Source organism: Aedes aegypti, chromosome 3 (genome assembly GCF_002204515.2).
Source record: "Aedes aegypti strain LVP_AGWG chromosome 3, AaegL5.0 Primary Assembly, whole genome shotgun sequence".
NCBI lineage: Eukaryota > Metazoa > Arthropoda > Insecta > Diptera > Culicidae > Aedes > Aedes aegypti.
In genome coordinates, this window is record NC_035109.1 from 129,855,605 (window position 1) to 129,881,353 (window position 25,749).

The window sequence follows — 25,749 nt, forward strand, 5'->3', positions numbered from 1 at the left end:
AAGAAAAATATTTCATTTGTTCGCTTCATGCAAAATTACTTTTACCGAAATAATTTCAAGCGGATTACATTACTCCTCAAGAAAAGTTCAAGACAAACATAACCACACTTTGACAGCTCTCGCTGCTCGATTGGCTTTGACAGAAATGTCCGCTTCCGCGAATCTCTCTTATAAAGGATTACTAGTTCGACCCATGCATAAATTTGCGAGATAATTTGCAGATAATGGTTTTATGCACAAACGTCGTAAAACTTTTATAAAACGTAAATAAATCTGTACCAGCTTTGAGAATGTTGCTTGATTCCTATATTGCCCCCATAGGTCTAATAAAAGGCACCAAGCGCAAATCTTCAAAACAATTAAGGTCATCTTCCATGCCGACACCTCATCGTTTCCCACGGTTCCGAAATTCGATTGCCACGGTCCGACATTGCATCTGGACCAATCAAGGGTAAACACTTCCCATTAGCACCGTTGGGTAGGTAATCGATTCCGTGATTGGCCGCCCCGTAAAGTTTGTTTTGTCTAAATAATGATAATTGAGAAGTTCGCGAGTTCCAAAGCTTTACTTTACTTTCCCCAAACAGCTGCCGGTTGAATTGATCCGCTGCTGTGCCGCCCGCATTTCTACCAGCTGTTGACGTGAGGCAGATTATCAAGCATGTAAAGAAGCGAAATACTCTGTGTTGTACCAAAAAGTAGCTAATAAAATAATTAGACTTGCTTAAGCTTGAACAGTTTAATCAATTAAAATTAGTACTAAAAATAAAATATTCCAAGAGAAAAAAAGTAATTTTCACTAAAAAATTACTAAAAAAAATAAAAATGCCAACAAACTCCAATATTGTGGTGCTAATTCTAAGTTATTTTTGAGTGTTATTCTCTTCTGAAATGCTTTTGATTTTTTATGAGGGAAAAACATTTTCTTAAAAACTGCTTTGGAATTTTTGATTATTAATTCCCACTAAATTTTTGCTTGTTTTACATTATTTCTATGGCTGTTTTCAGATAACCATGCAACGGCTGCCTTTTTCCTAGGGCATAATAATATTTCTCCCGCCGTTGACCCGTATGTATGGAAGGTGTGAATCGAATCGAATCGAATCGAACCTGTATCCGCACCGTGTGATGCCTTCAATTAACTGGATCAATTGCTCTCAACGCGGCGCTCGATACACTTTTTGCCGGCCACGGTTAAACTTTTTGGCCGGCAAGGTGGATTACTGTTGTCTGTTTTTATATTTCAATTTTCCAATCCTAGATTGAACTTGGCGTGTGGTACGTCGGACGTATGTACCTTACCAAGATATCAATTGTAAAATCGAGGTTAATCAACCAAATCCCCCTTTTTAAATGCATATGGAGATTGCCCTCGAACTTTCAATTTGCTTGCATCAAGTACATTAGTAGCGCTTGATGATGCCGAAACGAGTTTGTTTATTTTTTTGTTGAACTATTGGGGTTTGCCTGTACGATAATTGAAATATGGCAACTATTTCGGTTGCCCATACAAAATGGTTAACTTTGGAGGATTAAATCGATTAAGAATCGATATGAATGAAATTTTTAGAACACAGCAGGCATAAATTAAATTTTGAAAGCAATAACCATTGCACATTGGTTCCAAAGCCATATCTAGGAAGACAAAAATGATTGCGCCTAAACCGTCAATTTTACATGTATGGTGTCTTTGGCAAAGTTTCTCCATATTAAGATATATTCACCATAAACCGAAATTGATATGGTAATACAGCGAAAAAAAGAGATATTTGCTAGCACAATCTGAATTACTGTATGTAAAGTCCTTTAAAATTGAATACACTTGTGTTGATATAAAATCGATCACAGTAAGCGGAATCTGAGGAGTTGAAAAAAGGAAAATTATTTACTGAAGCAGTTTTAAGGCCGCATGGGACGTCAATATAATCACCCTATCCATTTGAAGATGCAAATCTCAAGAACCACTACATGTATCGATGTAAAAAAAATATCATATACAGTCGCCTCTCCACATCTCGATATCGAAGGGACCATCAAGATAGGGAGAGATCGACACAAAGAACAAATTTTTGATGAATACCTGATTGGAAAACACTCTGTTGCCAAGAAAGTAATAAACAAACAGATGCCATTTACGCTCCTAATTTGTTTTGAATCCCAAAACTTTGGTCTAGTAACCTATGATACTGATCATATCGACATACGGAGAGAACATTGGGAACAAACAATCAACAGATACACATCGAGATATGGAGATATCGAGATGAGGAGGATTTCGATATATAGAGAGAGAAAATGTATACAGACTGAAGGGATTCATGAAATCATCGACATAGGGAGAGATATCGAGATGTAGAACATCGAGAGGTGGAGAGTCGACTGTAATTCTATGTATGAAGTGCACAACCCATAACATTTTCAGCTCGAAATTTGCTTCTGCAAAGTTTTGATTAAAAAAATGGGTGCTTTCCCGTAGGGTCGAAAGGGTCGGTAGGCTGAAAGGGTCATTAGGCCGAAAATGACCGATATTTATAATGAAACGAAAGGTCGAATGGGTAACTAACATCGTTAGGTCAGGACAATTTGCATCACCTAGGAGCCGCGGAATGAATTTTTAGGTCGAACGAAAAGTCAGTTGTTAGATCAGGATAATTCGCATTACCTAGAAGCACACAATATCCGCTGTGATGTATAACTAGATAGAACAGCCTTTAATTAAAAGAAGGAAAAAACACTGATTGAAAAAGTAGTAAATGGTCAAATGTTATTTCGGCCGAACGACTCTTTCGGTCTAACTGCATTTGGCCTATGGGCATTTGGCCTAACGACATTTGGCCTAAAGGCATTCAGCCAAACGACCTGCCCACAAAAAATGAGGCAAAAGATAGGGAAAATAACACGGTCTCCCGTGTTACCTTAAAGTGATCAAAGCCCACCTCCTGGTTCCTTACCTTAGACAGACATTTTGGACTTACAGGCGATAGGCAAAATGATTGAGATAGGCAAAATTTTACCTAAATTCAAATGCTTATAACTTTATGAAAAATTGACGAAATTCGATTCATCCGTTCCGTAAGCAGTCGACGGCAAATTTGGTCTAGTTTCAGGAACTTGCTTAGTCATGGATATTGGCCACCGGCCAAAGGAGATATTCCGGATTTTCCGAGGTCATGTCCAAATGGCATTTTTTCTGTCGCTTGTTTTTTTGTGCGGTGTGAAGTTGTATAGATGTTTGCAATTTTCCTAGGTTCGGGAAAGTTATGTTAGTATTACCAATCATGGCAGTATTACCAAGTGGCATCAATTTTCAAAATGATGCTAGCAGCATTTTCAGAACCATAAGACTGACCACTGTATAGAAGGTTCCAGGTGCCCTGGGGGAAGTGGCCAATTAGGAACATAGCTGGAGCCATATGAATATGGGCATCAAACATTAATATTTTTAAAGGTGATGCTTCTGGAAGCATTTTCAGCACCACCGGCTGCCATTTTGCGAGAAATTATCGTATAAAAAGCTATCAAGAAAAAACTGATTTTTCAGTACCACCCTAACTTATTTCGCCTTTTTGTTCCGACCGACTTCGAACTGAACGCTGTTTTAACAACATGCCCTGCCTAGCGTTAGTATAACTACGGCTATCAGGGCCCTCTTTTGTGCGAAATTGGATTATTAGAGAATAATGGAAAAAACTGGGATTATTTTTGGGATTTACTGCACATGTTTGAAATGAGTTAACCTTACTTAAATAAAACACATAAAGCACTTATCGTGAAAATTGGAGATTGCGACGATTTGTGTCTAACTTTAATAATCATTTAATTTAAAGCCTACTTGAAAGGATAGGCCTTTCTTCTTTTTTCACGTCCTAACTGATAGACAACATTATATATTTCCTAGGTTTTTCCTAAATAATTTTATATCCTAAACATTGCTCCAGTAAATCACTCAGAAATTTCTCCATGAATTCACCCAAGCATTCCCTCAGTGATTGCTCAGATAAATTATGCAGAAATTTCCTACACGTAAGGGATCATGCACAAATTAAGTCACGCTCCAAGGGGGGGGAGGGGGTCGAGCGAAGCGTGACAAGCCTTACAAAATTTTCGGAGGACTCGTACAAAAAGTGTGACAAAGGAGGGGGGAGGGGGTCGAAAAAGTTGAAATTTAGCGTGACATAATTTGTGTACCATCCCTAACTCCCCTACAACGGTGCATCCAGTATTTCGCTCAGGGATTGTTTAGGGATTGTCCATAAATCTCGTGGTCATTTTAACAGGGAAGACCACGAGGGGCGGGAGGAAGCATAAAAATACGAAAAAAAATTAACACAATTCCTTCAAGAAATTCGTCAAACCCTCCAAACACACAACCACAAGTTTCCACAAATTTATTCCTAAAGGAGTAGCCTATACATATTCTTTACAAGTTGCTCCAGAAATTTCCTTCAGGATTTTTTTCCAGTAAATTCCTACAGTAGTAAATCAGGAAAAATCCTCCAGTAAAAATAACACTTATTCTATCAGAGATTCTTCCAGGAATTTCATCAAAGTTTTTTTCTGATTTTCCAAAAAGCGTTCTTCTGACATCAATTCATTAACTTCTCCGAAAAGGAGAGAGGAAATCACTGACTCCTATTGGAATTGTTGTTCCAGGGATTCCCCCAGAAGATGCATTGGGAATTTCTTTCAGAGGTTCCTGCAAGAAACTCTTTCAAGGCTACCTCAAGGAATTACCCTTAATTTAACGTTAATGATTACATTCAAAAATTCCTCCAGAAATCTCAGGGAATCGTTCAAAAGGTTTTTTTTTTGCATTCATTCATAAGTTCCTACAGGATTTCCCTACAACCACCTTAGAAGATTTCTCTAGGCATTTATCCAGCAATTTCTATAAGAATTTTCTATAGGTGTTTTTCAAGGAATGCATTTTTAGAACTATTATCTTTATGTCCTAACAGCTTTTGAAGTTTTTCTATTTTCTGAGTATTCAGTGATTCTTCATGGAAGTTCCCTAATGATCGCTTCAGGATTTATTTCAAGAATTTCTTCAATATTTCTTCAAGGAATTATTTCACGAGATTATTCGGGATATGGTTTTTCCAAAAACTTCGAACACTTCATGGACTTTTCTTTTGTGATACCTCCATAAAAGAAAATCCATGTGGAACTCTGTAGAAATTCTAAGAGGACCTCTAAAAATTTTGAGGGAAACTCCGAAGGATTTGCAGGAGGGACTGCTGAATTATTTTCAGAGAAACATCGTGGAGGAGCTCTGCAGAAATTTTTGGAGAATCTTCCGAAGAATTATTGCAGGATCTATGGAGAAAATCCGAAGGAATTACCGGTGGGGCTCCGAAGGTATAGCCGGCAAAATTTTTGAAAGAATCACTGGAGGTATTTCAATAGAAACTCTGAAGGAATCACTGGAATAACTCCGAAAGAATTCCTAGAGGAACTACGAAGGAATTCCTGAAGAAACTCCGGAGCAAATCTTGGAGGATTTTCGAAGAAAGTCTTAGAGGAATGCCCGGAGTAATTTTTCAGGGATTCTTGCAGGTTTCCAGGCAGAGGGAAGCTCTGCGAATGTAGGTATTACTAGTAACTCGTGAAGAATTCCTAGTGAAATACCGGAGGTTTCCCGAGGTATTACTAGAACTTTGAAGAATTCCTGGATAACCCTGGAAGAGATCTGTAGAAATTCCCGAAGGAATTCTGAAGAAATTACTGGATGACTTTCAAAGAAATTCTTGCAGGGATTTCGAAAGATTTGCTGTGTGAAATTTTTTCAGAGGAACTCCGGATAAATTCCTAATGGAACCATGGAGGGAATTCGGGGGAACTACGAACAAAATCAGGGAGGATCTCCAAAGGAATTATTGGGTGAGCCCTGAGAAATTCCTGGAGGAAATCCGAGGAATTGCTGTAGGAACTCTGAAAGAATTCCTGGATAATTCATGAAGGAAATCCAAACGAATTCCCGGTGTAGCTCCGAACTGCAAACAACCTGAAAGAATTCATGAAGAAGCTCCAGATGTAATTTAAAAGGAACTCCAAATAAATTCCTGGAGAGACTCTGAAGAAATTCATAGAGGAATTACCAGAGGAAATCTGCAGGATATCCTCCGAGGATTTTTTGAACAAAATCTCTGGATGAATTCCTGGAGCAAATGCCCGGAGAAATTTCATGAGGAAATCCCGGAAAGACTTGTGAAGGAAAACCCCGGAGAAATATTTGGAGTTATTCATGATGAAAATCTCTACAGGAATTCCTGAATGATATCCCCAGTTGAATTCATGGAGAAAATTCCCGGTGGAATTCCTGGAGGGAATCCCTGTGTTTTTTTGTAAGGAATTTTCGCAAAAATTCCTGGTGGAAATCCTATGAAAAATTCCAGAAGGAAATCCCCAGAGGATGTTCTGGAAAAAATCTTGGTGAAAATCTCAAAAGTAATTCCTGGGTGAAATCCCCGGAGGAGTTTCTGGAGCGAATCCCAGAAGGAAATCCTATAGAGAATCCTGTAGGAGTTTCTGAAACAAATCCCCACATAGATTTCTGGAGGAATGAATAAATTTCTGTTGGAAATCCCATGAGAAATTCCTGAAGGAATTTCTGGAGAAAATCCTGATGAAATTCTTAAGGCCCAAGTAAAAATGGTGCAAAAGTAAAAACTGAAAAAGTAGTTATCTCTTTTAAATTAGACAAATCGAAGAAGAAAACACAGCTCTTTTATTAACCAAATAGATTAGCTGTATATCTTTATTTTCTTCGATTTTTTAGTTTAAATGTAGAAAACTGCTTTTTCAGTTTTGCTTTTTGTACAATTTTTACTTGGGCCTTAAGAGGCAGAATATCATCGTAGGAGTGGAATATCTCCGGACGAATCCCTGAAGGAAAGTCTTAGAGGAATTTCTTGAGACGACTGACTGACGAAATCCCCAGAGGAATTCCTGGAGGAAAAAGCCAAGGTGCGCTGTGTAGCCAAGGTGCGCAGTGTAGCACACCAGATCAGCTGTCCAGCGCACCATGTCCAATGTTAGGTTCGACGTATAGATTAGAGAAGAATCCGTTTTCGCGTATCGATGATTCCGGCTTTCAACTGGAGACGCGATACATACCCAAAGGGATTCCTGGAGCGATTCCTCGGAGTAATTCCTGCAGCAAATCACTGGACAAATATCTGAACGAAATCCCTAGAGGAATTTCTGGAGGAAATCGAGCTTCGATTTTTCAGAAAGAAAAATCTGAATTGTTAAATAAACATGTGTCAAACCAGATTTGGAACAAAAAAAGTCCAGAAAAATTTTATAAAATATAGGTAAATGAAACATCATTTGCAACACCGGTGCATGCTCCAATTTTCAACATAGTACAAAAGTTTGGACCAAGCCCGTGATTTGGACCACTGGTGAAGTTGCCCTAAAAACGTATTTTATACATAAAGCAGTTATTACTGAAACTTATTTGAAACCTGAATACAAGCTCAGAAGAGATTGAAACTTTGTTGTTTATCGTAACGATTGACAGGAAGAAGCATGTGGTAGATTTGCAATCATCATTCATAGGCGTATAAAACATCAGCTTTTTTTCGTTATTTTAAACCACAATTTTTGAAGCTTTGTTTTAACAAGCTTGGTAAATTTACTTCCATAGCTGCCTATCTGCATTTACAATGCACTGGGAAGTAAGACAATTTGCTTCAAACTGACTTGCGGAAATTCACTCGTAATAAGTCATTTCTTTGTCATTGGTGACTATAATGTAAAACAACGTACGTGGAATAATTCGCAAAGCAATTTCAACGGCAGGATATTTCTCAATTCAATAACCTGAAAGCCCTTCTTATTTTTCCTCTTCTTAAAACCAAGAAAGCCATGTGATAAAATTACCTTCTATATTATTGTTTCATGGCGAATACATTCTCGACAAGGTAAACTGTATTCACAGCATACTCATCCGATGAAAAAGGCTAACAAAACCAACCAGATAGAAATGCGTTTGAAAACAATAAAAATAACATGAAGTACAACCAGCCAGCTCTTTAAACACGAAACAGCTCAAAAGCAAAGACGACCATCGCGACGACTGGTTGGTCTCGAGACAGTTCTTTGTGCGATCAAGATATGTTTGGAAATTGCATAACATTCCCACAGTCGATGGATTGTTGGGTTTGCTTCACAATGAACCGAGTCGGTATAGAATTACATCGATGTTGAACGGGGGACACATACCATCTCTCAAGACACAAAAGATCTTTTGCTCATTAGACTGCACAATGGTCGGGATTTGTGTAAAGAGATGACTAAATTTAGGAAAAAGTGAGCATAAGAATTGTATATATTTATTTTATATTTCTTATACCTTAAATTCCTTGAATGTTGAAATTGCACTGAAATTTTTATTTTATTGATTTGTTGGTCGTTTCGCGTCATGTCACAGCCATTTTGAATAGTACATATTTATAAAAAATCTGAAACCTTACAATAATCGTTCATTTTTTCAGAAATTTGATTGTTTGAATTTAGAGTTGCGTGAAAAGTTCAATGTTTTACGTTTATTTTCTCAACTTATATTTATTTAAAACATTATTATCTACTCTTCGAAAACATTTTATACAAAATATTTATGTTTTTCAAAAAAAAAATCTTTAAACATGTCAAAAAACGGGCCTTCATTAGCCGAGCGGTTAGAGCCCACGGCTACAAAGCAAAACCATACTGAAGGCGTTTGAGTTTTAGTCTCGGTCCAGGAACTTTTCGTAATGGAAATTTCCTTGACTTTCCTGGGCATAGAGTATAATCGTACCTGCCACACAATATACGATTGCGAAAATGGCAACTTTGGCAAAGAAAACTCTCAGTTAATAACTGTGAAAGTGCTCATTGAACACTAAGCAGAGAAGAAGGCTCTGTCCCAGTGAGGACGTAATGCCAAGAAGAAGAAGAATATCATGTCAAAAAAGGTTCCGCAGCATGTAAATGGTATTTTCTAAAACAAAAACACCAAGCAGATTAGAGCTTTGGCCCAAATTTATCTCTTTTTGACCACTGTGGCCTGAAGAGGTAGTAGGTAAGTACAAACACCGTGAAGATCACTCCGGTAATTTGAGAAGAATTTCTTAGCTCCACTCTCAGTTTCGATATTGCATACACCTAAAAGTTAGGTAAGATTGTGCCGTGTCGCAAATGAGCACTGGAATATGCAATTGAGCTAATACTTATACGGAGTTGGAAGATTACTTCTACGAGCGCAGTGGTACCAACTTGGCAAGCACGAACAAATTGGCCAATTTTAGGGGTAATTAATTCGTTACTTGCACTTGCGATGCACACATTCAACATTGCAGTACATGCACTTGGCTTATCGTAAGAAAAACCCCTCGCAGCATAATGTAAATGGCTGTGGGAGTTGCTGATTATGCAATGTCACTTTTCTCATGGAGATGTGTGTTTCGGGCGAAAATTTCCTCAATCTCATGAAAAGTGATTTATTGTTTAGTGGTGCATGCTTAAGTCTAATGGGTGGATGATAATAATCACTAAGTGGTCTGATGTTCGTTAATAACTTCTTTTATGTTACACGAAGATGCATAAATTAGAAGGCTCTTCCTACTATTGAATGAATTGTAATAAACATTGCACATTTTTGTTTGAATGAAGTCCATCGTGAGAACAAAACTAAGGCAAGTACCCATAGATAATGCAAGTGTTGACTCGTATGACATTGACTATGACAAGTCTTTTATGCAAAATGGGAGCTTTCTTAGCTAGGATTCATGCTGTTTGCATAACAAGACGATGATACCTACTGGAACTGAAAATAACTCTAATTTAAGAGACTCTTATAAAAACATAACGAGGAATCCATAAACTAGTGAAAATTAGAATTCAAAGTATTCGGTAGCGAGTGTCGCATTTTTAAGACTATACAAGATATACAAAAATGTTACAATAAAACTATATTTTCCTTCCTGATTTCTTTCAAATTCATTCATTGCGGTAGATTTGCTCATACCTAACCTTCATTGCTACATCTCCATCGTGGGTTTGGAGAAACGATCAACGCTTAAAAAAAGCTAAATCTATCATATTTTCAAATGACATATACAGTAGAGCCTTTGTTATGGTGATGTGAATGATGGATTTCACGCCAACTCGACACGCGATTGGCAGCACTCCTTCAGAATTCAATGAAACTTTCTGGATGTCAAAAGTATGTAAAACTAAGATACTTTGCATATTTTGTTTTTTCAAAATCGATCTAGACTAACATTTGGAAGGGGTCAATTTTTTTTTACTTTTTTATAGACCCGTATAACTCGAAAACGGTAAGACCTACAAAAAAGTGTTGTATGGAGGACTGTCGTGAAATTTCCTGACGTTTTAGAGAAAAATATTGAAAAAATAAAAACTCATTTAATACACTGAAAAAATATATTCAAAACTTTAAAGTCGATTTAAAAAAAACTGCCATTTCAGATTTTGATCACCCTTAAGCAAAAAGATTCGTAATTAAATTTACTAAAAGTCGTCCACACATTGCAAATTGGGCATATTTTAGGGAAAAAGTTTTTCTAACATCGAATTTTTTAAGTCCCAAAGTTTTTTTTTACTTTTTTTATAAACCCGTATAACTCGAAGACGGTAAGACCTACAAAAAAGTGTTGTATGGGGGACTGTCGTGGAATTTCCTGAAGTTTTAGAAAAACATATTGAAAAAATAAAAACATATCTTCTACACTGAAAAAAAAAATATTCAAAACTTTAAAGTCGATATAAGATCAATTGAATTTAATTAAAAAAAACCTGTATAATTCCGTTTTATTTCTTTTAACTACTCCCAATAAAACAAATATAATCTATTTTGTGATTAAAACTCATTTATCACTTGAAAATATGATCATACTAGACTTTTTAAAGCGAAATAAAAAAAAATATAAAAAATTCATTTTGGACTTAAAAAATTCGAAGTTAGAAAAACTTTTTCCCTAAAATATGCCCAATTTGCAATGTATGGACGACTTTTAGTAAATTTAATTACGAAACTTTTTGCTTAAGGATGAACAAAGTCTGAAATGGCCGTTTTTTTTAAATCGACTTTAAAGTTTTGGATCATTTTTTTTTTCAGTGTAGAAAATGTGTTTTTATTTTTTCAATATTTTTTTTTCTAAAACTTCAGGAAATTTCACGACAGTCCCATACAACACGACGAAATTTCACGACAGTACCCATACAACAGTTTTTTTTGGGTCTTACCGTTTTCGAGTTATACAGGTTTAAAAAAAAATAGTAAAAAAAAAACTTTGGGACTTCAAAAATTCGATGATAGAAAAACTTTTTTCCCTAAAATATGCCCAATTTGCAATGTATGGACGACTTTTAGTAAATTTAATTACGAAACTTTTTGCTTTTTTTTAAAACGACTTTAAAGTTTTGAATATATTTTTTTTCAGTGTAAAAATGTGTTTTTATTTTTTTAATATTTTTCTCTAAAACGTCAGGAAATTGCACGACAGTCCTCCATACAACACTTTTTTGTAGTTCTTACCGTTTTCGAGTTATACGGGTTTATAAAAAAAGTAAAAATAAACTTGGACCCTTTCCAAATGTTAGTCTAGATCGATTTTGAAAAAACAAAGTATGTCAAGTATCTTAGTTTCTCATAGTCTTCACACCCAGAAAGTTTCCTTTAATTCTGAAGGGGTGCTGCCAATCCCTTTGTCGAGTTGGTGTGAAATCCGTCGAATGTTCTTCACCTATCATTATTTATTAATCTCTCCAGTATTGATTGTCTCCAAAAATCCATCAGGAAAGATTAGATTATTTGTTATAAGATTACGGGAATTAGTTTCAAGGATTAGTCCAAATGAGAAAACAATCAAGAAACACTAAAATATCACAAATTGTTTGCAAAATTTTTTACTACTCCTTCGCGAATTTCTCAATTCCATCGATGATTTTCTAAAACACATTTGACTGTAAATTGGCACGGTAAATGGCTGGGCATGGCTTACCATTGGTACCTCGCGTACCTGCAGGAATAAAGTAGACCCCTTTGTGCGGTCCTTAGCCTCTTGCACAGCAACTCCTATCCCTACCTCCTCGTAGTACAGGTCCGGGGTACGAGTAACCTTGGGGAAGATCGGGTAACCAATCCCCGGTGGGAACTTTGATCGTATGCTGACAGGAAAGGGGGGTTTGCTTTTGCTTTTGCTTCTGCAAACCTGGAGCGTCTGTACTCCATGTTAGGAGCGACTCACTACAGCGTCTGTTCCCCATGTCAGGGGCTGCTGATCATCGTCCGAGTGCCAGAGATGGACTCAAAGCTAAATTGCGCACTATGGTCCTCCGAACATTTGGGGGGAATGGTCCTCCGGAAATTTAGGGGTTTGATGTCAGGCCTTGCAAGCCAACCGTGAAAACACATCAGCACAGGAACGTCAACGAGAGAATACGGAGCGGCAAAGACCACAGCGACGGAAATGGACTAGCGACTGGAAACTCGATACGTGGGACTGCAAATCTCTCAACTTTATCGGAAGCACACGCATACTCTCCGATGTACTGTTTAGACATCGTAGCGCTGCAGGAGGTGTGCTGGACAAGTTCGATGGTGCGAACGTTTAGAGGTAATCATATCATCTACCAGAGCTGCGGAAACACACGCGAGCTGGGAACAGCTTTCATAGTGATGGGTGATATGCAATGTCGCGTGATCGAGTGGTGTCCGATCTATGAGAGAATGTGCAAGTTGAGAATCAAAGGCCGATCCTTTAACTTCAGCAAAATCAACGTGCATAGCCCACACTCCGAAAGCACTGATGATGACAAGGACGCATTTTACGCGCAGCTCGAACGCGAGTACGACCGCTGCCCAAGCCACGACGTCAAGATCATCATAGGAAATTTGAACGCTAAGGTTGGCCAGGACGAGGAGTTCAGACCGACGATTGGAAAGCTCAGCGCCGGCCGACGAACGAGAACGGCCTACGACTGATAGATTTTGCCGCTTCCAAGAATATGGCCATTCGTAGCACCTATTTCCAGCACAGCCTCCCGTATCGGTATACCTGGAGATCACCACAGCAGCCAGAATAGCAAATCGACCACGTTTTGATCGATGGACGGCACTTCTCCGACATAACCGACGTCAGAACCTATCGTGGCGCTGACATTGACTCCGACCACTACCTGGTGATGGTGAAACTGCGCCCAAAACTATCCGTCATCAACGATTTACGATACCGACGCCCGCCTCGGTACAAACAAGCGCGACTGAAACAACCGGATGTCGCCAATGCGTACGCGCAGCATCTTGAGGCAGCGTTGCCGGATGAGGGCGTGTTCAATAGGGCCCCTCTTGAGGACTGCTGAAGGACAGTCTTCTTCTTCTTTCTGGCGTTATGTCCTCACTGGGACAGAGCCTGCTTCTCAGCTTAGTGATCTTATGAGCACTTCCACAGTTATTAACTGAGAGCTTACTATGCCAATGACCATTTTTGCATGTGTATATCGTGTGGCAGGTACGATTATACTCTATGCCCTGGGAGGTCGAGAAAATTTCCAACCCGAAAAGATTCTCGACCGGTGGGATTCGAACCCATGACCCTCAGCTGGTCTTGCTGAATAGCTGCGCGTTTACCGCTACGGCTATCAGAAGGACAGTCAAAGCAGCCATTAACGACGCGGCCGAAAGCATTGTCGAAGAGTGTCAGAAGGTTTTAGAGGAGAAGAATGCAGCGCGAATGAATGAATGAAGCTAAAACAGCAAACCCACCTATTCCGGGACAAAAGGCGCCGCCTGGAAGAGGTGGAATGCCAAGAAATGGAGTTGCTGTACCATTCTCAAGAAACGCGGAAGTTCTATCAGAAGCTCAACACATCCCGCAGAGGCTTCGTACCACTAATCGAGATGTTCAGGAATAAGGATGTGAGCATCTTGACGGAAGGACGCGAGGTGATCGAAAGGTGGACGCAGCACTACAATGAACACCTGAATGGCACAGAGAACACAGGCACAGAAAGTCAGGACAGCGAAGGCGATGGCTACGTCAGCAAAGCGGACAGTGGAAACCAACCAGCTCCCACGATGGGGGAAGTTAAGAATGCCATTTAACAGCTCAAGAACAACAAGGCCGCTGGCAAGGATGGTATCGGAGCCGACCTCATCAAGACGGCCCCGGACAGGTTGGCCGCTTGTCTGCATCTGCTGATAGTCAGAATCTGGGAAACGGAACAGCTACCGGAGGAGTGAAAGCAAGGCGTTATATGCCCTATCTTCAAAAAGGGCGACAAACTGGAGTGTGAAAATTATCGTGCAATCACTATCTTAAACGCCGCTTACAAAGTGCTATCCCAGATTCTCTTTCGTCGTGCAAACGAGATCGTGGGAAGTTATCAAGCAGGTTTCATCGACGGCCGCTCGACAACGAACCAGATCTTTTCCGTGTGGCAAATCCTCCAGAAATCCCGTGGATACTAGGTCCCTACGCACCATTTGTTCATCGATTTCAAGGCGGCATAGAAAGATTCACCCCTGCACCAAATGCACGATGTACAAAACGCTCATAAGACCGGTAGTTCTCTATGGGCATGAGACGTGGACTATACTCGAGGAGGACTTGCAAGCTCTTGGGGTTTTAGAACGCTGAGTGCTAAGGATGATCTTCGGCGACGTGCAGGAGAACGGCGTGTGGCGGCGAAGGATGAATCACGAGCTCGATCGTGAAGGTAGCTAAAGCTGGAAGGATACGCTGGGCAGGGCATGTTGCAAGAATGCCGGACAACAACCCTGTAAAGGTGGTGTTCGCTACGAATCCGGTTGATACAAAAGACGTGGGGCGCAGCGAGCTAGGTGGATTGACCAGGTGCACCAGGATCTGGAGAGCGTGGGTCGCAGTCGAGGATGGAGAGAAGCGGCCATGAACCGAGTGAATTGGCGACATGTTGTTGGCGAGTTTTTATCAAGATTATTGATGTAAAGCCAAATAAATAAATAAATAATAAGCTGAAACTGCCTGCTACAATTTTAGCATACGAGTTTGCTTGGGTAAATCCATTCGATATCAAAAAACTCGAACGGCTACCCGACTGAAGGAAATTGGCTAGTGAATGAGCATGATCATAGTTTAGTATGATTATTAAGCAAGCGATCGTTAATTGAAAAATGAGAATTGTTTTGGAAATTCTGTCTGGGGAACTCCGGCTACAAAGAAAAACGTTGGCATTCCTCTGCCTAGCAAGAGCCTTAACGATTAATTTGCACGAAGAACAATTCCAAAAGTTAGGCTTATGTTTGCCCCCGCAATTTGCGCATGCACATTTTTTGGTATCTACCTTCTCATGACAGACGTCCTTAGCGTGAGAAAAAAACCTCCACAAAGGTAAATTTATTTACGGAAATCTTTCCATGTCACACGGATATCGAACATAAGTCTTGCTTTTTTAAAGCTTCAATATTATTAAGATCATCTTTGTTATAGTGAACTTAATAATGTTCTTGCGAATGACCTTTCCGAAGAATGCTAGATTGGGTTCTCTCTTTCATAATGACTACTCAGACTGGGTAAAATCCAATTTAATCATTTATTTATTTTTGATCTCTTCAGATGACTTAAAATCAAGACGATCTTGAACAAACGTTCAGTTTTGTCGTCATAAGTAAAAAAAGTAGTGCTTCTTTCTTTCAAGATGTTTGAAAATAAGTTCGCGATCTTTAAGAGTTTCCGGTAAGCGTGGCAGTCTCCTTTCTTTGAGATCTCCCCCGCACCGTAGACTTAAATCAGAGTCTAAGTAGGTATGTATACAATAGTCATCACATTTGTCCCACGAAAATACCTATTAGTTCTAGTAGGCTGCCGAGCCGACAGTTCCTGACAATTGGACCAGACAAAACAAATCTACTCTACTGGGTACTGGTAACCGAGTACACAAAAGATCGCCCCATAATTGACGTTGATTGAATCGTTCCGCTGGAAACAGTTTATTTCTGTAGCAACCAGCCAGCAGTGCAAGCATCCACAACCACCTAGCGTTTGGCTTGAACCCGTGGCATGCAACTACAAAACATTTTGTCACACGCATGCGATGAGTTTCAGTGGCTGGATACAAACGTTAACAAATTGAGCTGAATCTAGTTATTGGTGGCTTAGTAGGGGTTATCCACATGAGATGAAGCAATTTAAGAGGGACGAATTTTTGACGATGTCTGATGAGGGTAAAGTAATGGACTTTAAACAGGCAGGAAAGAAATTTTGATAAAAATTTCATTTTTTTTACGTTATACAGCCCGAGTAATAAAACGGTACTCTTTTTTCGTTGACTTAAACTTACTGATCTTGAAGTTAGCTACGAGAAAGAGGGGGTATACAAATGTTAAGTAATTTATGGACGACCCTAGGTACGACTGAAAAGCATTCCTTAGCAGTATTTCGACCTTTTTGGAACGCACGCAGATGTAGTAGATAACAAAGGCTGCCCAGGCAAATGATTTATTAGGAAAAATGTTACCCCAGGGCGGTAAATCTGTACCGCTGAGGAGCTGCCAAGAAATCTCACGGGCCGTTGTTGCAAGACACCCACAACGTATGGATGTTTTTGTTCGGTGAAATACCTGTTACTTCTTTAATTGTTAATTTTAATTGGATCCTGCTGATGAATGGAGCAATGAACCGCAGAGAAAGCATTACGCTAATAATGTTGCCATTTATTGGGTGATTAATTGAAACGATACATGTTGCTCGTTTAGGTTTTGTATCGAATGTTGTTTTGATTCGAACACAGCCGTATGAAACGCTTCCGAGTTAACGCTGATGTTTGCAAATTTGATATCGGAACAAAAGTAGTATTATCAGTATTGTTATGTTTCATTTTGCAATGCCTGTTCATATTTTGAAAAATTCTGCATCTAGAAAGTGTTTAGAATTAGATTTATAGCAACACATATGATCGAAGCAAAACATATTTCAACATCATGGGCAGCTGAACAATGTCATCAATTTCTCATCAAGAATCACTGAACTTTAGCTTCGATTTTTATTCATTAGGTACAGGTTAGTATGTTATAAGCATTCCACTAAACAGATCGAAGAATTATTACACAGTATAACAAAAATTACATTTCTATTTGTCTTGAGACATCAAGAGATCTAGTTATGTGTCTCTAGTAGATTGGAGTTATATATCTATTTTTATACACATAAGGTATGAATTCTGTGACAAATTAAGCTTATAAATTGCTTGCATGCAAGAAGGATGAAACAGACGAATTTTGCATTTTCAACAGCAAATACCTTAAAAACTAGACGTATTGTATTCTTGAAAACGGCAGTTGACTCAGCAACCCTTAATTAAATAAATACAGGTCGGTCTCTATTATCCGGAGATATGATTATCCGGTGACTCGATTATCCGAGATTCGATTAAAATATTTAAGACTTGATTATAAGCTCAAGCCATAGATGTTCAAGTAATAAAAGACACTATAACGTTAATGCTCCACGACGTCAAGATCATCGTAGGAGATTTGAATGCTCAGGTTGGCCAGGAGGAGGAGTTCAGATCGACGATTGGAAAGTTCAGCGCCCACCGACTGACGAACGAGAACGGCCTATGACTGATAGATTTTGACGCCTCAAACAATAAGGCCATTCGTAGCACCTATTTCCAGCACAGCCTCCCGTATAGGTATACCTGGAGATCACCTCAGCATACAGAATCGCAAATCGACGTTTTGATCGATGGACGGCACTTCTCCGACATAACCGACGTCAGAACCTATCGTGGTGCTAACATTGACTTCGACCACTACCTGGTGATGGTGAAACTGCGCCCAAAACTATACGTCATCAACGATATACGGTACCGACGCCCGCCTCGGTACAATATAGCGCGACTGACACAGCTGGATGTCGCCAATGCGTACGCGCAGCATCTTGAGGCAGCGTTGCCGGATGAGGGCGAGCTCGATAGGGCCCCTCTTGAGGACTGCTGTAGGGCAGTCAAAGCAGCAATTAACAACGCGACCGAAAGCATTCTCGGATATGTGGTACGGAGCTCAAAAAACGATTGGTTCGACGAAGAGTGCCAGGAGGTTTTAGAGGAGAAGAATGCAGCGCGGGCTGCAATGCTGCAGCATGGTACGCGAAAAAACGTGGAACGTTACAGACTGAAGAGGAAACAGTATACCCGCCTGATCCGGGACAAAAAGCGCCGCCTGGAAGAGCTGGAATGTCAAGAGATGGAGTTGCTGTACCATTCTCAAGAAACGCGGAAGTTCTATCAGAAGCTCAACTTATCCCGCAAAGGCTTTGTGGCGCGAGCTGAAATGTGCCGGGATAAGGATGGGAGCATCTTGACGGACGGACGCGAGGTGATCGAAAGGTGGAAACATCACTACGACGAACACCTGAATGGCGCAGAGAACAGGACAGCGAAGGCGATGGCTACTTCAGCACAGTGGACATTGGAAACCAACCAGCTCCCACGATGGGGGAAGTTGAGGTGCCATTCAACAGCTCAAGAACAACAAGGCCGCTGGCAAGGATGGTATCGGAGCCGAACTCATCAAGATGGGCCCGGACAGGTTGGCCGCTTGTCATAGAAAGTTTAGAATATTTGAACGATAAACACCCGAACATTTTTTGACAGCACTACAGGCTTCATGAGGAAGACGCCATATTGTGTTTCTGACATTGGGAATAGATCCGCTGAAAAATTCTATGACGACACATAGATTGTTATGTTTTTCCATTTCATGTGAGGCGCATGGATTTACAATAAATAAAGTTGTGCATTTCACAATAAATCTAGAGCAGCACACAGTTTCGGTACACTATTGGAAATCAACAGAAGAATAGGTAATAATCATCGTATATTAAAATATTTTGACCATGAGCAATTCATGAAAATTAAAAAAAAAACTTTACCTTTCATTATTTTGATTTTATTTTGAACTGATGCTGTCAAAACAAAAATAGACGTAATTTGTAAAACAATACAATGTTAGGTTTAATATAACAAGTAAGTATTAGCCCAAGCAGCACATATTGTTACAAGTAGCTTACAGCAACGGCTACTTAACATATTCAAAAGTTACAATATGATACATTTGCAACGTGGAAAAATACTGCTATGTAACCGAAAAAGCGCAAAAAGTCGAGCCTTATGTAACTTGTTTGTTCGTTACATAAGAAGTTTACGAGCGGCTGCTATGTAATTTATTGATTACGCATGGGTTTTCCTGCGACAAAATAAATGAAACGGCGTTGAAGTTGTTGTTACTTTCTCACAGTTTTGGAACCGAACAACCATTTTAGAATTGAATGTCATTAAAAGCAATACTTATGATTTCCGAACGCGTAATTATTCACAAGTACATATTAAATTTAACATGCCGATTTAAATTTGTGGTGAAATCAATCATTTAACTTGCTCAAAATTGACGCGCTCATAAAAAAAATAATAATGTTATATTGAATAACACGTGATACCTGGATTGTTGATATTTTATTCCATTAGAACGCAGTGTTTTTGATTTTAATTTAATTGTTTGTGAAGATTGTGATTCTAAAATCACGTTGTTTCGTGTCCCGCAGTTGGATTTTCTGGGTTGCCTATCATAAATCGCCATTTAATTTCATCTTGCTGCAGAAACACTTCCGAATAACTGTTTGAGGACAGCCAATCTAAAATGATGGAAACTATTGAAGAGCTGTTAGAGAGGCTGCAAATTGTAAATTCAACAATTTTAATTAACTACTGGAAAAATATCTATGAAAACAATAACTAGTCATAAAATAGTATTCTTATATAGAAATTCACAATACGTATGAAATTTTTTGACATGTAGTGTTGTCCACTGTCAGCAAGTTACTCGTTTGTTACACATTAGTTACCCAGAAAGCTTATGTTATTTTGAAACTGATGTGTAACTATACTGAAACTGCCAATAAATTACACAGCTGTCAATAGGGGAAGGGGTATTAAAATGAACACCTAAACGATATCGTCTTGCTTTTAATGGGAAAAACGATGAATTTGCGATAAATCATCAAATAATGTGCAAAAATCTCCTAAGCTAATCGACTGGAACCTTACAAAAGTATGAAAATTAAATGCTCTGTCCAAGAAAGCACATGGTTTGTGATGTGCTCAAATGACTCAAATAGCTCGAAAGAAGGCAAATTCAAGCGTGTGCTATAAAAAGGGCTCAATTCGTGTGATCGATTTCTCTTCATCGATCCTCTCTTCTGTGAATAAAGGTGACAAGATGCGGGTTTGTTAACAATTTTTCACTACAAGACGCTAGGAAGTAATGCAATCTTGCGTCCTGAGGTGAAACAACGAATTGATTTTAGAAATTAATCAATTTGTGCCAATATTAGGGACTGAGGGTAATATGCCCATGATAAGGAAAATAGCGATTTAGATGAGAAAAACATGCTATTTTTATTATAATCGGATATATAAATATGTTCTCTATCTAATAGTAAAAACAACATCCATCCATCTGAGTATTTCTAGGGTTAATAAATCAATCAAAAAATGCGTGCTTATGGGTCATCCATAAACCATGTAGTCTTTTGTTGGGGGAGGGGAGAGATTCTGCCCAATTACCACGGTCCATACAATTTGTAAATTTTGTGTATGGACAAATGACTACTAGGGGGAAGATGGGTCTAAAATTGGGAAGAAATAACCGCGTCGTTAATGGTAGCCCCTTGTGCATCTCTGTGCTGTCACTTCAATAAGGCCTAAGTAACATGAGTGATTTCTCTTCTCATACCTACAGGCGTTTGTTCTGATGTTATTGTTCAATAATAGATACATGCTGATGCGAAAAAAATACATTTGTAAGGTTCTAATTTGCGCGTTACTTCAGCGTGACATTACGTTTGGTAGAATTTGAATTCAACAGCTGTTTTGGTGCTATGAAATAGGGGGGTGAGGGTTTTGTCCCAACGAGTTGATTAGAGTTTAGGTCCTTCGATAAGTTTTATGACAGTGAATAAGTGGACCCTGTGGGAGTTGGAATCCCAGAACAAATTTCAACAAAGAAGACAGCCACTGACTGCTGTCGTCTAAAAGTAATTAAGTATAACAAAACACAATCATTTACGGGATTGACTGTTTAACGAGAAACTTGCGACGATCGACGCGCCACAATAATTCGTGGCCGGAGGGTATTAGAATTAAGTTGGAGATGATGATTTCGGAATTTTGAAGTAAACATCACCTCCAAACACTAGCGATTTTGCGGTGGAATTATGACGTTTGATTACGACATCGAAACTTCAACAGCCATTTTTCTGTTTAAAACTGAAATTTACTCGTCGAATATGTGTTCACTGTGTTTCGGTTGGAGAATAAAATACAGTGAACACATGAATATATTCATGATTTTGAACGAAAAAACTGCTTTTGCAAATTATTGAGTTGGTGACGGATCCTGCCCCCTTAAACGAATTCTCGTCATTCTGTGTCATCGGCTCAAAGTTTGGCGTTCCCCACAAAAGTAGAAAAGAGAACATTACAAATGTAACTCGATGTCCTGTGATATGTCTACTCGCAGAAATTGTCCTTTATTTATTAATTTGTTTATTAATTATAACTAGTTCTATCGCACATCATCAGAGATGTTAATTAACGCAGCGACACGAATTAAGGCTAAGACAGCTAAATTTTCACATACTTTAATCGTCTTTAAAATATTATGGAAATGTTCATTTTATGTTGGTGGTAAAATACACTAGCAAAACAAACATTTTCAATTTTTTTTATCACAGTCCTAAAAAACATCTATGAAAGATTATAATCCCTTCGAAAACAGTTCTAAAGGTTTCTGCTTTGACATCATGTCATTACGATATTCACCTCATTGAAAAACCTCAACATCTCCGTGCCTAAAATTACATCAGTTTTTATTTCTGAACGTGGTTCTGACTTCAATTTATCTCCGTATTAACAAAAACACTCTTATTTATGCTCTTAATCATCCGTGCGTAATAAAAAATATTAAAATTTGTTGTTCATGCGTAACAAGTTCGGTGTTCATTTTACCATCCTGTTCATTTTTTCACCCCTTCCCCTATGACAAATGGTAAACAAACTTCATGCTGTTACACACATGTGACTTAGCAATCTGTATGTAACCTAGCGTGCTATTTGTTTCTTTGCAACCACAGATTCAATTTCAATATAACTTATTTATTTTGACAGCTCTAGGTTAAGTTACATGCAAGTAAAAATGTAACACCTATGTAATGTAAACAAAGCGTAAGAAACAATGCAATAGTTTAGTAACCAATCATCATAAGATATGCTACAAATTATCTGAAATGCAACGGCAATGTAATTTGTTTTATTTTTCTAAAATATTGCATTTGTTACTAGTGCTACTTGGGAGTGATGCTATTTAATATATCTTTAACACATAATCGTATGTTTTAATAATGTATTAGGAAACATCTTCTTTTACATGAAAGATGTTTTATTAGCCGCCAAATTTTGCGCTGTTTCGGTGATATAAGTGTACAAAATAAGGTTATTCATAAACACCACAAAACATACTGATTTGTATGAATCAAGTGTTTTATACATTTATAAAACAAGCTGTGTTACTTGGGGACAGACTTGATAAAAGCTTTTGAGAAATGTTTTCACAGCATTTCGAGCATCTCATGTCAGCGTGTTTATTGACGGCAGTCTCGTTTTCTTTGGCCGTTTCATCATAGGAATAACAGGCGAATCTTTTTAGTAGCTTCAAATCAGCCGCATTTTGAGACGTATGCATTTGAATTGATGTCATATCTGCCGAGAGCATTTGTTCAACGTATGACAGAACAAAGAATCAACTGAATGTTTTCATTTGTATATTTTGACAGAAAAATACTGCGAATTTGGTGTTTTAATTTTGATTGCCGATAATAGTCGAATGGTGCCGAAGCCGTAAATCATCCTATCTTAGGATCCTGGCTAATATTAAAGATAGCTACTTTGCAACGAAAATGTCTTACAGGCTATGAATCTCCTTTGAACTCTGACAAACAGACGTGACATTTAAGAAATTCCCATCGACCATTTTATTTTAATAATTATTTTAAATTTACCATGTTTCAAAGCTCACATCCAGGAGCGCACGTATCGTATTTCTGCGTATTTGAAGTTTCCCAGTACCGCCATCTGAAGGTCTTGTTGCACAAAAAAGTATTTCATGCAACATGCTCACCAGATCATGATGTGTACAGTGTATGTTAGTGTATAGAGGGCGATGGATTTTAATAAAATATGTTACGCCTGTTTGTATGTGCATTTACTATAGCTGCAGACATTTTTTGTGATTTTTTTCTGAACTAATAAATATTATTATGCCACTGAGGCAAACAAACCAATTAGCCATGCAGGTAGGCGGCTCAAACAAAATACTGATAACGCTAATGTTTTGCTTGATGTGATTGCTTGTGTTAGATTCATGGCGCGACAGTAACTTCCATTGAAAGCTTTTTAATTATGATAGCTCGCTGTGAGTACTATATACTATATACTAGTATATATATTGTATATGCAGCTGTCGGCCCAAATAGCCGTCACGATTAGCGCACAACGATTCAGAACGATCATTGCGGGCTCGAGTATCAGTCCTGTTGGGCATTTTTTTGGAACGACAATATTCTCGCCTTCCCTTTTGTGACACTACTTGCATGTAGGTTTATGTAGGTTGTTGTAGATAGCTACATATGTAGTCGTGGAGAGGAGTAGAATGGTAAATTTACAGAGAATAATCTTAAGTAAAATTACTGAAAGTGATCAAAGAAATCTAAGGTATGGAGTTGGCTTTGCCCCAGTTGAGACGTAATGCTACAGTGTGGAAAAATTTAGCTCGAAATTTTAAAAAAAGATCATACGTATCCCATATATGTGAATACTTGCTGTAGAGTTCTTCCAAGATTAGTTCAAAATAGTCTTCTGGTCTACTCCGTTCAATCAGTTTACCTTATCTTCACTCTGATTCCATACAGATTCAAACTGCCTACTCACCGATAACAATAATCATCCTTTGACATCTACGCTGTACGGTTCCTCAGTTCATTCAGGTTATCACTGCAACAAAACACAGAGAACAAAACAATCCTAGTTTTAATCGGCCGAACAGTAAGTAAAACACGGGCAATGATGATAAGAGCAAGAGCAAAATCTAAAGGGAGATGCGATTCTGCAAGGATTCTTGGCGAGCTCAGTTTTATTTTGCTTGTGAATCATTTCAGTGCTCGTGCCAGTTTTGTGCTCACCGCCGTAAAAAAGCCGAAAATCCCACCCGATTGACGACGGGTAAGCACCTTAAGAATCACAAAATAGCACTAAGAAGCGTGTCGGTTACTTGAAATTCATTCATTTCCCGTTCACGGTGCTTCATTTATCGTTATGATGCATAACAATTTTCATCAAAACTTCAAGCACCTGCTATGTTATGTTTATATTGTTCTATACTTCTTTTGAAGACTGGGTCGTCAAAACCGTTGATAAGTACATTAATGTTATATTTCTGAACCTGAATTTTGATCTCGCAATGGATTATCATAATTGATAGCTTATTCACAGGCTCAAGATTCATTTTCTAATAGTACACCACCGTAAACACCTTTTCCCTACATTAATACAAAGGAAAGTGATACGACAAACATTAGAACAGAACAATGAACGTGTTAAATATTCTGAGCAGCGGAACAGCTTGGCATTAACTTAAGTCAAGTCACTGCAACGGTAGCAAAGCGGAATGGTATGGCACGTTTAGGAATTGTGGGAAGAGAGGTGGGCTGTTTTGCGGGACATTTTTTGGGAGGGCATTAGATCGCTCTCAACTTTCCGCTCGGTGCACTTTAATTCAAAACGATAGCAACCGACTGTGACAAAATAATTGCTGTACGGAAGCATTTACTTCGGCTTCTTGGTTTTGGTTTGCCATGTATTGTATGATGGGATATAGGAACGCATTTAGTAGTTGTATAATTAAAAGACAGTTTTGCTTATCAGAAGAATCAGTGAACATTTCAACTTTTCAATGACCGCCAGAGTCACATCGTAGATTGGATTTGACGTTGCTTTAGATTGGCTTTATATTAGCTTTGGGTTAGCTCTTGATCGGCATTGGATTATCTTTCGATTGGTTTGGTTTTTATTTTAAATTAACTTCGGCCTTTAATTTGTGCTTTGAAACGAATTTGTATCGTTTACACTTTTTATAGTTGCATGCTGATCATTAAAACTGTTAATTGAACTTAAGTCGTGATCAACTTCAGGTTCTTACAACTTCCCGATTGATCATTTTCCGAATCGTTCTTTCGTTTAGGTTTCCGTTACTTCTCTCCACCTGAACGTATATTGGACTGAGCTCTGCAAAAAAAAAAGCGCAAAATTAGCACCTTTCCAACCAAGGAAGACGACTTGAAGGTTTTCTCACAGACACGCCAAACGGTTGGAATTGCGGAGGGATCGCATTACTGGGCGTTTGTTAACACATGTTTTCGTGACTAAATTTCCTAAATGGTTTGTGATTGTTTCTGTAGCACTACCTCAACCTCCACTCAACCGTTTGCGCCGAGTGCACGAAATAGCGGCCACGGTCAATGGTGCGCTGGAGTGCTGAGAATTTTTTTTGTAGGCTTTTAAAGTGTACTTTAAAGTGCTTGGTTCCGTACGAGCGAGCGTACCGTAGGAAGCCCAAAGAATTCACATATACGAGCTGAACGAGGTGCA

The 25,749-nt window shown here is 38.7% G+C and overlaps 1 protein-coding gene across 1 annotated transcript in view; it reads left to right on the forward strand.

Annotated features, from left to right (window-relative positions):
- The first annotated feature begins 24,230 nt into the window (after nucleotides 1-24,230).
- The window catches only part of LOC5576099 (galactokinase), a 182,519-nt gene continuing 181,000 nt past the window's right edge, over nucleotides 24,231-25,749 (forward strand). Inside the window, exon 1 of the mRNA XM_021849466.1 lies at nucleotides 24,231-24,324. The gene's annotated coding sequence lies outside the window, so the exon portion shown is untranslated. The remainder of the gene's footprint in view (nucleotides 24,325-25,749) is intronic.